Source organism: Vollenhovia emeryi, unplaced genomic scaffold (genome assembly GCF_000949405.1).
Source record: "Vollenhovia emeryi isolate VEMERY1.0 unplaced genomic scaffold, V.emery_V1.0 DF939127.1, whole genome shotgun sequence".
In the NCBI taxonomy this organism is placed as follows: Eukaryota; Metazoa; Arthropoda; class Insecta; order Hymenoptera; family Formicidae; genus Vollenhovia; species Vollenhovia emeryi.
The window spans coordinates 1,896,238-1,901,988 of record NW_011967239.1 but is presented as its reverse complement, the minus strand read 5'-3'; the positions used below and the strand labels follow the sequence as shown (position 1 = coordinate 1,901,988).

Genomic DNA, 5,751 nt, shown 5'->3' with positions numbered 1-5,751 from the left:
ATTCCAAGTCTGTACATAAGTTCTCGAAGCCTGTAATGTACCGCAAAGTTCAAACTCTCACGATAGAGTGCAGTATAAATTAAATATGTAGTTAAAGCAATAAGCGCTCTAGGACCGAGATTGTATCAGAATGCACTCAAGCTTGTGAATAATGTAAATATATTTTGTAACATTGTATTTTATAGATATATTTTTGTATCATTTATGTAGAAAACTAAAATTGTATATTTTTAATATAAATATTAAATCAAAATAAATATCAATTATTAAAACGCCTTCATTGGAATCTCAATTCCTTCGAGCAAATGCTCAAGTATGTATTTATCGCATCAGATGCATTATTCTCAAGGAATAAATTTTATTAAGACAATTACACAGTAAAATTCTCACTTTTATTGCAAAAACTTTCTAATAATTTTAGAATTATATATGTAAAAAAGCTTCTTCAGTTGTATAATAATTTAAAAAATGGCAAACGTGACAGAAACACAAAACAGTATTTTCAATATAACTCGATAAAATTGTAGATGTCATATTATCTTGTTGTCACATTATATATATCAAATTTATTTCATTCAAAATATGGAACACATGTGCTCAGAATCTACTCAAACGATAAGTGATTATTCAAACGAGATGATTAAGTGTCTGTAAAATTATTTTAATTTACTATCTTGATTTGTCAAACCGAATGACTCGCGTCATTAAGTGGAAAAGTATATACGCAAACGTGAAATATGGATAATTACTACATAACATTCTTTATACAGCAGACTGAAAGTTACGAGCTCAACAATTACAAGCGATTAGCAAAGTTGCTCGCATACAAAGCCTACAAATAAAGTATCAAATGTTCATCATAAAGAAGTGTCTCCAACACACGTCACCACCTTGAAAGACGTAACGCGCGCTTATGCGTGATTTTCCAGTCAAACGACCGATCAGAAAGAGTACAACTCAACAAGAGTGTAGAGCGCGGTCACTCGGAGGGCCCATTCGCTATTGTCGGTGGAAAACCGGCCGTGTGTTGCCCTAAATCCCGGAAATTTGTCAAGAGGGCCTCCCACTTTAGGTTAAATTTAAGGTAAAACGTAGTTAATGGTGCTAAGGAGCCGTGCGCGACAATACGTCGAGATCTCTCGCGCTCTCCAAGTCTCGAGCCCGGGCCGACAATGGCACACTTGTGTTACCATTCGCGGGGCCCGACGAAACGTGAAAACCAGCCGGCTGCCCTTTTTCTCCGTGCTCTGCCCGAGCGCGACAACGCGCCGCGTCCCATTCACGGTAGCCAACAAGTCCCCGTGGTCGCGTAGATTCGCTTCATTCATCCGTTTAGAGGATCAATAACGCGGAGGAGGAAGAGGGATCGCGCGGGCTGAATGACGAAAAGTCAGAATCGAAAAATCGCGCTTGCACGATCCGCCTTTCTGCCTTTCGTCCCGCAACAACGGCGGCCGGTGCTTTTCAATCGGATCGCTCGGAATGAGTCTAAAGAATGAGGAATGCGGACTCGTCGACAATTTCTCGCCCCTTAAGAGCGGTAGCGGGCGCATTCGATTATGGCAGTTTAAAGTCCGAAGTGTGAATGCGAATACAAGTGATGTATGGAGTGCCTCTTAAACCCCGACGACTTTTCTAATCTTCTTCTACCTGAGGCGGCGGTTGCTCCTGAGTTACGACGCTTTTCATCAATTGCAAGTTTATATACCGAGAATATACAAATAAATAAGAAAGGAGGATTCGGAAAAATAACCACTTTTACACGCACGCGCGTTTAAACCAATAACCGTGCAAATCGCCCGGTGGCGATATCCGCCGCGTTTCAATTGAATTTAACGTTTTGTTCATTTGCGGTGGCTCGGGCTAAATGAACGTGTGACGTTCAATCGCGATTCAATTTTCCGGGCCTCCGCGTGTTCGCATCTCGGATTCAATCGGATCATCGGCGACGATAATGATACATGTGGATACACATATACATCCAAGTGCAGCCGTTCCTTTGTACGTCCATTCGATATTCGCATGTTGATCCCGTCTGCCCAGATTGCGACGTGCCGTGTTGCGCAGCCCCGCGTCGACTGTATCAATGAGGCACCATTGAAATAATTAAGCACGCTTCGTCCTTGCGCCGTCGAGCAACTTAATGGAATCGCGAGCGGCACACGGAGAAAATGATGACGGCGCATTCAACGTTTATTCGATTCGCTTCATTGAGTTCCACGAGACAATCTGCACCGCTGCGTCGATGCGCGATAACGTCGCCACGATACTATTATGTAACGTTACGTATAAATCGCATTAGGCGACTCGTTCCATCATTCCCCCGTAACAGCAATCTAAGACAGCCGCGAGATTTGATATGCTCTTAATATGGAAATGCAGAGCAATTCAGATAAAAGACTTGAAATTCAATCACCCAAACTGTACAGTTTCTCGCGGTAAACAAGCTCTTTTTCTCTCGTATTGATTTTTTATATTAAATCTTTTAATTGTCACGCGTCACAAGCAGAGATAAAATACATTTATCTTAGTGCTACATAATGTTATGTAATAATTATCCATAGGTATTTCACGTATATACAATGTGTCGCCAATACTTTTCCACTTTATAACGTGAGATTCGGTTTGACAAATCGAGATAAGGCAAATGAAAATAATTTCACAGACACTTGGTCATCTCGTTTGAATTCTCTTGAAATTTGAGCTTTCTAGGACCAAGTGCGGCGACTTGTTACTCCCCAGCGGTAACTCGCGACCGTTTCTATTCAACGACTCTGACAGATCGTCGCGGTCCAGACTGTCGGAGAGGGTTTGCTCGAGTGATTGTAATAAGTCTGAACAAACCTGCGTTCTCCAGAGAAACTGGTGGGACCGCAACGGTCTGCGCGACTCGAAAATTGCGACGGCGATAAAGAACGGGGCAAGGGCGGACGGAAAGAGGGCAGGGAGAGAGGGTGACGGAGAATTGTCGGCGGCGGGCGATTTCTGGTTCCGGTGCGCTAATTCATTTCATCTTTATGCGCACTGAAGAGGCGCTCCATCAAAGCTGGAAAAAGCCACCGCGACAGCACTCGAGCGGCGGAAGAGCGGCGGAGGGCGAGATGACAGGGTGGTGGTGCGGGCACTCGAAAGTTGAAACCGTTTTTGCCTCTTTACACCGAACCGGAGGACAATGGCGACAGCAACGTCGACCATTGTGGATCGCTTTCATGGCGTGGCTCCGGGCGACTCGCGTTTGAACCGATCGATTGATACCAGCAGATGCGACCATGAGAATTTCAAATAACGCGACAATTTCTTTCTCTTTTTGTTTTCCAAGAGATATCCACATCGAAACTCTCTTTTCGAGTCTATCAAAAATGCACACGAGCAAGTCCTGAGTAAAGAAGAAGGCAGAGAAAACAAGAAAGAAGAGGGCACGGCAAATGTGTCGGCAACGAGAAAGGAAAATTAATCTTTCACGACCTAGCAACAGTTTCGCCAAAATAATAGAAAACAACGGTTTTGCAGGAAGCGCGAAGCTATGTCTTCCCGTGCTCCGATATTGAGATAACGTTACGAAGATAAGAAACGGAAATCGACACGATAAATCCGTTCTAACGGCGCGCTTCCGGGCTCTCCCAACGCCGGTGGCTTCGCACAAAGCGCGAAACTCTCGAAAGGCATATAAACCTTGCGAACGTCGAACTGTTCCTCATTGTGTCGCGGATACATTGTGCAACGGTATTGCAGGAATGCATCGCACGCTGCCGCGATGCCTGCCGGCCACCGTCGTGTGTGTGTGTGTATGGTCAATGACGCGAGAATGATTTCGCAGACATGACGATCCGCTATGTCAGCCGGTTCCTCATTGTCGCGAGTACTATTCGCGCCGGCGAGAAGCGCGCGTGAAGACCGATTCACCGCCGGCACTCGGTCGCTTAATGATTGAGAAACGCCGGGAACGGCGTCCCGGGAAATAAATTTCTTACGCGTTGGAAAAGGGCCAAGGCGCGAAATTGCAGAGGAATAAAATAGAATAGTAAACGTAGGGGAGTGACAGCGGGTTTACCATGCGTCGTCATCGACGCTGTCCGGCCGTGGAGTTTTACGGAGACACGGCCGTGTGATTGTTTGTTAAAATTTATCACTTTCCAAATAACAGGGCGAGGCGTACGTTAACTTTCGAGAAGGTAAACGATCACAGTTAGCCCGCTTTCTTTCTCGCGGGGAAAGAAAATTCTCCCCGTCGAAAAATTGGTAACAGCCGCCAAGGGTGTCCCGACAGTCGCGGCAATTTTAAGGGAGAAACAATAAAGACAGGGTTTCACCAAGTCATTACATCATCATTACGCGTGGCAGGTGGCGTATCGCCCACACGGGCGCCCGTCCGTCCCGTGCACCTCTTCCTGTGTGATCTTGGCATTAAACCGTGAAATACACACGTTAAACGCACCTGTGTCCCGAGCGTGTTCGCCTAATGCGAGCCGGCAACTTTCAGGAAATTACCTTTGGGACCAGTTTAACTTAACCGAAAACCTGCCCGAGCGTGCCGCAATCGTCGTTCGATCGCTGCAAACCTGTTTCTACGCGGAACGGAAAAACTTGTGCGTCTCTCGGAGACGCGTCGCGACCAGCCACGTCCGTCCTCAGCGGATATTAATGACTTTATCGTGTCGAAAAATTGCATTCCGCAGATAACTAATTACTCCGGCAGAATAATAAATATATGTGCGTGCATGGCTGCACCGCGTATTAAAATCTATCGCGTGGTAAAATAACAGTTTAAAAATTAAATTGGCTCACGGGTGAATTTTGTATACCGTGACGAGCGCAACTTTAGAATCTCATTTTTCTCCCGTGATAGATTAACCGAGATTTATCTTTATAGCTGGCATTAAATCACGGGCTTTAACTTAAACGAGTTCTAACACGATTCTATGAGCGATAAGCGAAAAAGTGGAGGCTATCGCATTCGTGGTACGCGAAGAATAATAAAAGTTATTGCACATTTTAACGTGAGTCGCGTTACACTCGCTATCGCGCATACAAAGCGCAGGTAATATTCGTACTAGGATTTATCCTACGCTTTCCTTCGAGTGCTTGGTTTAACTTTCACGTCACGTACAGTCGATTCGCCCGGTTAAACGATACACAGAAAAATAGATGCCGGGATTCAGTGAGAAATTACATTAATGTTACACGTTGTCATTAATTCCATAAGAATTAGACACAACGACGCGACGCCAGTCGCATAGATTTCGACAAAATGCATGTTAACAAAGAATAAAGTTAGCCGAGCCCAATCCCTCTCCTCCTCGATTAGTAAAATTGAATAAAAAAAGATTGGGCTCAGCCGGGATTTGAACCCGGGACCTCTCGCACCCAAAGCGAGAATCATACCCCTAGACCACTGAGCCGTTCTCGAAGAGGAGGACCTACTTTACGGCCACGTGCGAGTGCAGCGAGTTTCATTTATGCGTGCGCCGCGAGACGTTAATTCTTCCATTTGATTATACACGCCCAATTAAAATATTAAATTTCGTTAAAATTGCGGTAATCACCGCGCACCAGCACTTTTGAATAAGTCGGCAGAGCACGGATTTAATCGCGGTTATTACCGAGCTAATTTTGCGTTGCTCGCACGGCGCTTTCCCGCGATTTTATCTTTATTATCGCGAAAGACGGTAGCTCTTACAATTAGTAAACAAAGGCGGGGGGAGGACCAATGCATTTGTTTATCACGCCAACGACAAATTAATGAATCGCCAC

General features: G+C 45.0%; 1 non-coding gene across 1 annotated transcript; it reads right to left on the bottom strand.

The window, feature by feature from the left end:
• Positions 1-5,327: 5,327 nt before the first annotated feature.
• On the bottom strand, positions 5,328-5,399 carry Trnap-ugg. The gene has a single exon. It is a non-coding gene; the product is annotated as a tRNA-Pro (tRNA).
• Between the last annotated feature and the right edge of the window lie 352 nt (positions 5,400-5,751).